Source organism: Phyllostomus hastatus, unplaced genomic scaffold (assembly GCF_019186645.2).
Source record: "Phyllostomus hastatus isolate PE091 unplaced genomic scaffold, TTU_PhHast_1.1 phas_scaffold_216, whole genome shotgun sequence".
Lineage (NCBI taxonomy): Eukaryota > Metazoa > Chordata > Mammalia > Chiroptera > Phyllostomidae > Phyllostomus > Phyllostomus hastatus.
This window is the reverse complement of record NW_025334018.1, coordinates 5031514-5043593: the sequence shown is the minus strand read 5'-3', so window position 1 is coordinate 5043593 and position 12080 is coordinate 5031514.

The following is a 12080-nucleotide window of genomic DNA, read 5'->3' as shown; positions in this document are numbered from 1 at the left end:
TCTTTCTAGAAATCGTGGGAGGATATTTATTTTAGAACATCTTGTCCATTCTTTGCCAATTGTTGTCTGTTGGCTTTTTAAAAAATAGGTGAAGATGGAGCTCCAGTGGCACAAACAGCGCGCGGTACTTATAAAAACAGGTGAAGAGACTTCAAAGTTGAATATATTCTTAGCAACTGTTATGGTCATGTGCACTGTCAGATGATTGTACTTATTTATCCTTTTCCTAATGAGATAAAAATAACTCGGAAATATTACCATATTTTATAAGTTCACAAATATAAGTCACAGAGTGAGTTTTAGAAAACCAGTTCTGTGAGCCTTCAAGACTAGCCATGCGCCATGAAATCAAACTGAAGGATGGTGCTTTTGTAGAAGTCAGTCTCAGTATTTGTTGTTCTTGGACAATTTTTCTCTAGGCAGTACTGCATCATTTTAATATATTTTAAACTTTTAAATTTCACATTTTCCCTTGAATTATTCCTTTAAGTATTTGTTCCATTGTTTTGGGTTTCTTTTCAAGACACTCATTATTTCTTTTTAAATATTTGTTATCTACCTTCTGTCATTTGTCACTTCTTTAGTCTTTGTCATCTCTCTTTTTATGCTAACAACTCTTTACTGAGATATAATTTGCACAAAGTAAAATAAGCACAACCTAAAGGTACAGCTTAAGAAATTTTAACACACGCATGCATTGTGCAGTGTCACCCAGTTTAAGACACAGACCACTTTCCATTATTCCCAAAAGTTGTTTTGTGTTCCTTGGCAGTCAATAACCATCTTCCAAAAAATGACTATATTCTGAATTCTCTCACCATAGATTAATTTTGCTTATTTTTGTGCTTCACAGAAATGGAATCAGCTCTGGCCAGTGTGGCTTTGTTTGTCGGAGCATTGTCCTACGTACCAAAGTGTCGCTGGCTCAATTTCCCATCGGATCAATACCTAGGTTGTGGGTTCGGTCCCCTGGTCCTGTGCATATGGGAGGCAACTGATCCATGTTTCTCTCTCACATTGATGTTTTTCTCTCCCCGCTTCCTCTCTCTCTAACCTTGTGCGAGGAAAAGAACATTTTTTTAAAAAAATGGAATCATACTTTATGTTCTCTTTTCTTTTGACTTCTTTTACTCAGTGTCTGGTTTTGAGATTCAGTGCCAGGTGGTTGTATAATCCTGTAATTTGTTTGTTTGTGTGATTTTGTTTGCCATGTCATATTTTATTGTATGATTATAGCACAATTGATTATTTGTTTTTCAGATGATGGACAGCTTTATTTTTTTCCTATTGTGTATAAATTAACTATGAATATTCTTGAACAATTCTTTTGGTGGAGATATGCGTCCACTTTTTTTGCGGGCGTATGTGAAGCTCAGGGAGGGATACCTTGGTGAAAGGGTAGAAACAGGTCACAGAGCTTTGCGAAGTAGCTGTTGTTCTTTCACATCTCCCTGCAGAATGTAGTCCCTTTCCAGTTGCTCTACACACCCACACACTCAGTATTTTTAATGTTTTTCTAATCCTCACCCAAGGATATATTTATTGATTTTTTTTTGAGAGAGAGAGATTGATTAGTTGCCTCCGACACACCTGGACTGTAGTCAAACCCGCAACCTTTGGGCATACAGGACAGCTCTCCAACCCACTGAGCAGCACGGCCAGGGTCTGATGTTTTTAGTTTAGCTATTTTGAGAGGTGTGTAGTGATATCTGGTTTTTGTTTCCATACACTTCTTGACCATTTGGAATCTCCTTTAGGAAATGGCCTTTTCAGATCTTTCTGCTCCTTAAAGTACTGGGTTGTTTGTCATTTCCTTTGGGATGTATAGGAGTTCTTTATATATTTTGGTGCATTGTCACATACATGAATTGCAAATAATCATTCCTGATATCTATTCCTTTTCATTTTTTCAACAATATATTAAGATAAGGAGAAGCTTTTATTTTTTAATAAAGTACAATTTAATTCATTTTTATTATAGTACCTGCCTTTGCATCCTCTCTTGGAAATATTTACCTATGCCAAGTTCATGGAAATATTTTCTGTTTTTTCTTACAGTCTTTATAATCTTAACTTTTACATCTCCAATTAATTCCACTGTATGGTGGGAAGTGGTTGTTCATATTCGCTTTATTTTTAAACACACATTCTTGCACTATAGCTACTTTTACTGAAAAGTCTTTCATTTCTCTAGTGAAGAATATTTTATATGACAAAAAGGTCAAATAACCATACATATGTGGGCATATTTTTGAAACTTTGTGATTTCATTTTTATATATTTATATTTAACTACACCAGTACTTATTTAATTACTGTAGCTTTAACGTGTTTGAAATCAGGTAAAGTAATTCTTCCGTCTTTTAAAAAATATTTTATTTATTTATTTTTAATTAAGAGAGAAGGAGGGAGGGAGAAAGAGAGGGCAAGAAACATCGATTGTTTGCCTCTTGCACATGTCCAACCAGGAACGGCCTGCAATCCAGGCATGTGCCCTGACTGGAAATCGAACAGGTGGTTTGCAGGCCAGCACCCAACCCACTGGGCCAGACAAGGGCTGCAGGGGGTGGGGAGACAGTGGAGAGCAACGGGGAGAAAAAGTGGAGCAATGGTAATACAACAACAATAACAAAGAAGAAGGAGGCTCCGACAGTCTGCCCTTGGAAGGGGGGGCCAGAAAAGACTGCCTTGTCTTTTCTAGTTTCATTGATTTTTCTTATGCATTTTATTTTAGTTTTGATGGCTTTTTCTTTATCTTTCTTCTTTATTTTTTATTGGATTTATCGGGATGACACTGATTCACCAAACCATACAGGGTTCAAGTGCGTAGCTCAACAAAACATCACCCATACAATGTACTGTGTGTCCATTGCCCAAAGCAAAATCTCTTTCCATTTCCACCCACCCCCACCCCCCACTTTCCCTCTGGCTATCATCACACTGTTGTCGGTGTCTATATGTTTATCTTTTATTTTGCTGAATTCCTTCCCCTTCGTTCATCCAGCCTCCCATCCCCCTTCCCCTCTGACAGCTGTCAGTTGGTTCCATGCCCATTTCTATTTTGGTTGTCAGTGTATTTTGTTCCTTAGATTTCACACATAGGTGAGATCATATGGTATTTGTCTTTCTCTGACTGGTTTGATTCACTTAGCATAATAATCTCCAGATTCATCCATGCTGTTACAAAAGGTAAGATTTACTTCTTTTTTATAGCCAAGTAGTATTCATTGTGTAAAAGTACCACAGCTTTTTAATCCAGTCATCTACTGATGGGCACTTGGGCTGTTCTTAGATCTTAGCTATTGTAAATAAATACTGCAGTGAATAAAAGGTTGCATATATTCTTTCAAATTATTGTTTCAGGTTTCTTCAGCTATATACCCAGAAGTGGGATCACTGGGTCAAAAGGCAGTTCCACTTTTAATTTTTTGAGGAAACCCCATACTGCATTTCCACCGATTGTGCATGAGGGTTGCCTTTTCTCCACATCCTTGTAAGCACTTGTTGATTAATTTATTGATGATAACCATTTTAACAGGTGTGAGGTGGTATCTCATTGTGCTTTTAATTTGCAGTTCTCTGATGACTAGTGACATTGACCATTTTTTCATATGTCTATTGGTCATCTGTATGTCCTCCTTGGAGAAGTGTCCATTCAGGTCCTTTCCCCATTTCATAATTGGGTTGTTATGGGTGATCCATAATTGGGTCTTCTTGGTGTTGCATTGTTCTTTATAAATTTTGGAAATTAACCCCCTTATCAGATGTACCATTGGCAAATATGTTCTCCCATTCATTGGGTTTCCTTTTCAATTTGTTGATTTTTTTTTTTTGCTGTGCAAATGCTTTTTAGTTTCATGTGGTCCCATTTGTCTATGTTTTGTTTTTTCCCTTGCCCAAGGAAATATATCAGCAAAAATATTACTATGAGCAATGTCTGAAATTCTACTGCCTATTTTTTCTAGAATTTTTATGGTTCTGTAACCTATATTTAAGTCTTTAATCTTTGAGTGTATTCTTGTGTGTACTGTAAGGTGGCAGTCTAGTTTCACTTTTTTGCATGTATCTGTCCAATTTTCTCAACACCATTTCTTTGAAGAGACTGTCTTTACCCCACTGTATGTCCTTTCCTCCTTTGTCAAATATTAATTGACCATAAAGACATAGTTTTATTTCTGTGCTCTTTATTCTGTTCCATTGATCTATGTGTCTGTTCTTGTGTCGGTACCATGCTGTTTTGAATACTATGGCCTTGTAGTATAGTTTGATACCAGGTAGTGTGATCCCTCCAATTTTGTTCTTCTTTTTCAAGATTGTTGGGGTTATTTGGTGTCTTTTGTGTTCCCATATATTTTTTTGGAATATTTGTACTAGATCCATGAGATATGCTATTGGTATTTTAATAGGATTTGCACTGAATCTCTAAATTGCTTCAGGTACTATATACATTTTAATGATGTTAATTTTTCCTATCCACGAACACAGTATATACTTCCACTTATTTGTATCTTCCCCAATTTCTTTTTTCAGTGTCTTATAATTTTCTGAGCACAGGTCCTTTTTTCACCTCATCGGTTAAATTTATTTCTAGGTACCTTATTTTTTTTTCTTGCATTAGTAAATGGGATTGTTTTCTTAATTTCTCTTCTGATAGTTCATTATTGGTATATAAAAATGCCACTGATTTCTGAATATTAACTTTGAATCCTGCAACTTTGCTGAATTCATTTATTAGATCTAGCAGTATTTTGGCGGAGCCTTTACTGCTTTCTATGTACAGATTAGAAAGGAACTCCTCCTTTCCAGTTTGGGTGCCTTTTGTTTCTTCTTCTTGTCTGATGGCTGTGGCTAGAAAACCAGCACTATGCTGAATAAGAATGGAGAAAGCAGACATCCCTGTCTTGTTCCTATTCTTAAAACACTTTCAGTTTTTGCCCATTAACTATGATGTTGGCTGTGGGTTTGTCTTATACAGCCTTTATTATGTTGAGGCATGAAACATAATCTCTAATCTCACTTTACTGAGAGGTTTTTTTTATCATAAATGGATGCTGAATTTTATCAAATGCTTTTTCTGTATCTATTGATATGATCATGTGACTTTTATCCATCATTTTGCTTTGTATCACATTTATTGATTTGCAAATATTGTACTAGCCTTGCATTGCTGCACTAAATCCCACTTGATCATAGTGTATGATCTTTTTAATATACTGTTGGATCTTGTTTGCTAATATTTTGTTGAGGATTTTAGCATCTATGTTCATCAGAGATATTGGCTTATGATTTTCCTTCTTTGTAGTGTCTTTATCTGGATTTGTAAAGAAAATAAACTTGGGAGTCTTCCCTCCTCTTGAAGTTTTTGGAACAGTTTGAGAAAAATAGCTGTTAATTCCTCTTTGTATGTACAGTAAAATTCACCTGTGAAGCCATCCAGTCCAGGATTTGTTTGTTGGGAGTTTTTCATTATTGCTTCAATTTCATTATTTGTAATTAGTTTATTCATTTTTCTGATTTTTCCTGATTCAGTTTTGGAAGATTATATGTTTCTAGTAATTTATCACTCAGGTTGTCCAATTTGTTGGCATATAGTTATTCATAGTATTTTCTTACAATCCTTTTTATTTCTGTGGTGTCACTTCTTTCCTCTTTCACTTCTGATTTTATTTATTTGGGTCCTCTTTTTTTCTTGGTGAGTCTGGTTAAAAGTTTGTCAATCTTGCTTATCTTTTCAAAGAACCAACTCTTGATTTCATTGATGTTTTGGGTTGTTTTTTTTTTTTAGTCTCTATGTCATTTATTTTTCCTCTAATTGTTACTATTTCCTTCCATCTTCTTACTCTGGGCTCTGTTTGTTGTGCCTATTTTATTTCTTTTAGATGTAGTCAGATTGCTTATCTGAGACCTACTTGCTTCTTGAGGTAGGCCTGGAAGGCTATGAACTTCCCTTGCAGTACTGTTTTTGCTGTGTCCCATAGATTTTGGTTGTTAGGTGTTCATTTTCATTTGTCTCCAGGTAACTTTTAATTTGTTTCTTGATCTCATTGTTAATGCATTCATCATGTAATAACATGTATACTTAGCCTCCATTTGTTTGAATGTTTTTCAGGTTTTTTCATTGTAGTTGATTTCTAATTTTATACCATTGCGGTCAGAGAAGAGGTTTGATATAACTTCAATCCTCTTGGCTTTATTAAGACTTATTTTGTGATCTATCATTGAGAATGTATGATGTGCAGTTGAGTAAATGTATATTCTGTTGTTTTGGGATGAAATGTTCTGTAAATATTAATTAAATCAATCTGATACAGTTTGTCATTTAAGGTCATTGTTGCCTTGTTAATTTTTTTTGGTCTGGAAAATCTGTCCATTGATGTCAGTGATGTGGTAAGATCCCTTTCTATGACTGTATTGCTATCAATCTCTTCCCACCAAGATTTTCTTTATATACTGAGGTGCTCCTATAGAGGGTGCGTGTGTGTTTTCCAGGATCATATCTTCCTGTTGGACTGATCCCTTTAGTGTTATGTAGTGACCTCCTGTTTCTCTTTTGATGGCCTTCATTTTAAAGTCTATTTTGTCTGATAGAAGTTTTGCTACCCCAAGCTCTTTCTTATTTCCATTTGCATGGGAATTTTTTCCCATCTCTTTACTTTCAGTCTGTGTGTTTCTTTTGTTCTGAGGTGGGTCTCAAGAGGGCATCTTAAAACTGTCAAGAGTCTCTTGCCAAGTGAGCTGGTTATGAGGCTGGCACTTGGGTGCCTGGCTGTGGGGGTTCCAAGTTCTGAAGAAAAGTGACTTCACTTCCTGACATCCCCTTCTCTGAGTCCACTCCTCAAAGAAATACATCAAAATAGTTCCCGGGGCTGCAGGCTGCTCGCCCACCTTCTCCGTGGAATACCATATCTGCACCCAGTGACACCCACACACCCCACTCCAAGCCCTCTAGCAGGTCTGGGGACAGTCAGGGTCCCCGATTTGAGGACAGAGACCGGGGTTCAGACTCAACTCCTCATTCCTCCCTCTTCTGGATCCTAGATGGGCCACTGTGCGTGTCAGGGCCGGTCCCTCTCCTGCCTGCACAATGGGACTATTCTAGCACGTGCGTCTCAGGGATGTTTGGGCACAGGTGGGACAATAGCTGTGAAGCTGGATGAGTGCTGTCATGTGTAGTAGTGCCACCAGCCCCTTGTTTCTTCCTCTGGCCACCGCCTCCATGTCTGCTCCTCTTAGTATCCCTCCCACAGTCATTACGCCTAGAGTGTGTGCGTGTGTGCACACACACATGTGCCAGTGTTCACGGACTGGATCCCAGAAGAAAGCGGCCCCACATAGGCAGGAGAAGGCAAGAGCTTCCCAATACGTTAGGATCTCTAACTTCCAAACCAACTACCTCTATGGGAGCAGTTGGAGCCTTGGCCTGGAAGGTCAGAATACTCTTGAACTTTGGCCAGTACTCTAGCCAGTCCCTGACTCCCTATGGGCCTCAGCTTGCCAATTAACAAGTGAGGGTGAAATTCAGAACTTCATAAGTGTGAGCTCAGCATAAAGGGAGCCAGGGCTCCCCCCATGCTGGGTGAGCTGAGGAGAGAGTTGCTGTTTGGTGGTCCCCAACCTGGGCTCTCCTCTGACAAGGACTGGCCAAGGCCCGACCAGGCTGCCAAATGCTCATCCTCTCCCCTGTGCCATCTCCATGTCTGCACACGGTCACACCGGCACAGCCTGCTCTAGAGCCCCTGAGAGAGCCTGGGTCCAGCCAAGACCCCAACTTCGAGGACACAGAGCTGGGCTCATCCCTGACTCTGCATCCAGACCGGTCTGCGATTCTGGGCAAAGCACAGACCTCTGAGAACCTTCCAGTTCTCCTCTCAGTGTCTCCCCATGATCCCCACCTCCTGGTGGGCACGTCTTTGTGTAGTGTGGATGTGTGCCCTCCTTGTAAGTGTGGACTGCATTGATGGCTCCTTAGAAGATGGCAAAGTGACCCAAGGTCACTTCCAAGATTTGATTATAAAGAGTCCGTGCCTAGCCCCTTGTCACTCTGACCTGCGTTCTCTCTGTCTCTGTCCCTCTCTCAGGTCCCCCATGCTGGGGACTCAGCCTCTGTGTCATAAGTTGCTATCTGGAGACACCCACGTGGCCTAGCAATGAGGGAGAGAGACAGACAGAGGAAGTCATGCCCTGCATCCAAACTGAATCCCACCAAGACCCCTGAGTGGCTCAGGTCCTGAGTGCAGCAGATCCTGCCTCAGGTGAGACCACAGCCCCAACCTCCCGAGAGTCACTGGCAGAAGCACTCAGCTGAGCCACGCTGGGTCCCTCGTCCAGGAAACCATGAGATAATGAGTGTTTGCTGGTTATGTCAGTGCGTGTGGGGCAGTGTTGTCGCACAGCAGTAGATCACTAGTTCAGTTGTCTCTGCGCCAGGCCCTGGACCTGTCCTCCTCCCTCCCTCCACCTCCTCCCAGGATCCCCCCAGCCACACCGACCTCCTTTCTAACCTCCTCTCTGTCCAGACTTCTTCTGCCTCCCAGTGTCTGCACAGCTGTGCTTTCTGCCAGGCTGCACATGCCTGAGTGTGTGCAGGCTGGCTCCTCCTGGCCATGCTGCTGGGAACAGAAACGTCAGCTCAGTGCAGATTGTTAGCCCTTTACCCAGTGCCCTCAAGGCCTCCTTGTAGCACCTGCTCTGTTTCCACACAGAAGCTGTTCTTCCCCTTCCCATGTTTGTGTTTTTGTGGTTGTGCCCACCTTCCCCTCCAGACTGTGAGCTCCTAGAGGGCAGAGAATGTGTGGGTATTTTTTAGCCCAATTGGAGGGCACAGTGGCTGAGTGAGCAGATAAGAGGATCCATTGCCCTACCTACCAGCTCAGTTCTTAGAGAAAAGTTCACTTTGGTCATTTTAAATCGACTAGATTGATAACCACTTAAGTTAATTCTGTGATTATATTATCTTTCCTGGTTATATTAACTTATGCTGAATAACCACCCCCCCCACCAAAGTTTTCTGGTATGTCACTATATGTTTTCCCACATAATTGTGCTGAGCAGGTATACAGACTGGGGAGATGCACTCCTTCACGTGGTCATTTGAAAACACAGCTCTTCCATCATGTGCCTTCTCCATCCCTAGGATGTCACCCTCATCGGCTTTCATCAGCCTGAGGGGACAACATACAGAGGAAAACTTAGTTCTCTGACACAGACTGTAATTCATTCAGAATTATTGTGTTGTTCAAGTCTTTACCGAGTTTTTACTGTATAATGAGCACTGTGCTAAAATCTAGGTGGAGATCTGATTGAACAGCATCTTGGCCTGGGAGAGTCCCCCAAGCTAAAGAAGGAGCTAGCACGTGGCATCAAGTGCCTGTGATCCTAAGGAAAATGAATAGAGTGAGTGCTCTCCGAAAGTTCAGTGAGTTATTCTAGATTCGGAAGCTACCTGGAGGTCATAGCACTCGAACCCCAGTTTCAGAGATAAACAAGATATAGCTGGCAGAGGAAGACGGCAGCGGGAATGCTAGATCAGGTCGATTATGTGCAACATCTAATAAGAAATGGTATGCAGCCATGAAATCATAGATTCAAAAATATTGAAGGGCCGGGATAATTATTCATGTTAAATGAAAAATTACTATGAATACAGGGTGACCCCACTTTGGGAATAATTCTATGTCTAAGTGGAGATGAAAACATACAAATATGTTGAAGGTTTGGTAATTTTCCAATTTTCTAAAATGTTTATTGTTTAATCAGAAGGCTTTTATCGATATGCTTTGGTTTCACATATTATTTTCTCCAAACCAGACGTCAGGCACTGTGATGTAAAACAGCGATCCTCACACTTCCCTGCCCCACCGCTGGGGGTCCAAGGGCAGCGACCTTGTCTGTCTTCTCTGTCCTGGAACCCAAGGCCTGATTCAGGAGCTCAGTACACATTCCGTGAAATACTGGACTTGGGACAAAGGCTGTATTTTCCTAGTGTGAATGATAGGACGATGACTTCTAATAAAAGACACTCCAAATACTGACTCTTAGAGAACTACTTTGGTCTAAGGGCAAGCCTGGGACGATGTCTCAGTTTGGTGTCCGCTAGTTTTGCTGACAGAACCGTGAGTCCCTCAGTATGCATGCCATGTCTCATATGGCCACAAGAGAGCAGTGCATCCCTACTCATGATAATGAATTTGACCCACTTCCAAATTTACAAGTTTGCCTTCTTCAAAAGCTTCTTGATAACATTAGAGAATTTCTTTAAGGAATATTTATTTGATTATCCTGTTAAATTTCATTTGGAAGCTAATTAAAATACTCTTCAAGTAACAAATATAAGGTGATCTCCAGACTGGAAGATATCACTTGACAACAGACACGTAAAATTATGTGTCCCACCTTCTGTGTCCACTGTGTCCACTGTGTCCACTGTGCCCCTTTCCCCCTCTTTCTCCATCCATTTATAAACATATATCTTTGTAAAGTATCGTTTGACCTTAGACGTGAAGTATTACAGGTATTTGTCTATCACATTGCCTCTTTTTGGTGATATGAGTCTTTGGGTAACAAGTGGTCTCTTCACAAGATCGTGGAAATGCCTCTGACCTGGGAGACCTCAGCAGAATCAGTTCTGCTTTGTTTGCACATCTCTAGTTAGGGGTGAGTGACAGCTGGATGTCTGTAGCCCATACCCCCTTCCCATGTGTCTCCAGAGACAGGAACTCTGCATGTCCAAGACCTCGCAGAAGACGGAGTAACAAATCTTATTATTTGTTGAAGGAAAAAGTTATATTATCCAAGGGTCTTCAACTCCAGTCTCATCAACTGCCCCATAGTCTGAAGTTGGTGACAGTTGCAGTTGCCCCTCCCCACCCCGCACCTGCTCTGTCCGCCAGAGGAAGCAGAAGTGTTGTCCTGACTTTCCCCCTCTCACCTTTCTATCGTTGAAACCTGAAATTCTGGTCACTCACATCTTCCTTGTTTGCCCCCTTTTACGAACTCAGAAGAACTTGTTCTATTTACCCTGTCACCTTAGTTTTACATTTGGGGCTATTCTGTGGAGATTGCTTGTCCCATATCTTTGAAGAAAAAGGTGAGACTGAGGATAAAAAGATTTAGTTTTCTGAATTTCTGTCCATGGCGGGACTGAGCCTGGACTGCCACAATCAGAGCCACAAAGCGGCAGTGAGTTCAGCCCAGCCTGAGGCCTCCAGAGACCCCCCCCAAAACAATAAAGTGTCTCCTTCTCCCAGACAAGGCCTATTTCCTGCTTTTCTTTGGCTACTTACCCTGTCAAAACTGTCACTTCTTTGTGAGCCTCACTGTGGATTCTCCATGGGTCGGATTAGCCCGTAAAAGGTGCCAGCAGGGTACCCTCCTGTGGCCTTCAGCCTCACTGGCCACCTCTCTCATCAGGGCCTTGTGGCCGCCTCTGCCCCTGCTCCCTAGTGCAGGGAAAGTAAAGAGAGGGCCTTATCATGAAGGGCACATGGTGGGTGTGAGGAAGAGAAAAAGCGCACAGTGACTGGGGGGGCGCCAACGATGTTTATCTATTGACCCGGGTGATGGTCAGCGGTGCTAGAGATGATTCACTGCACTGTACGCTGTGGTTCTTTGTACTTTTCTGCATGATTGATCTATATCAAATAGAGAACAGAGATAGAACATGGAGCAAAATAATTATTTTAATTAATTGATTATGTTTAGATGGCTGGGGAGGGGGGAGGAGAGGAAGGGAAACACTGATGTAAGGAGAAACATCGATCGGTCACCACTCGCCTGCACCCCAACAAGGGACAACCCGCAACACAGGCGTGTGCGCTGACCAGGACCAAACCGGGGAAATTTTGCTTTGCAGGAGGATGCAAAGCAACCCGCTGAGCCACACCTGTCAAGGCCGAAAATAATTATTTACATGTGTGAGAATGCATAAAAATAAACAGAAAAAATACATTGTTTTTCTGGGGGGGATTGAACAGTAACTGAGATTAAAGAAAAATAAATGGACAGGGATCTTACAGCACATTGATGATGTTTAGATTCCAGAAGCTGAGGGTTATAAATAGCTCAGACTCTGAAACTGAGGCT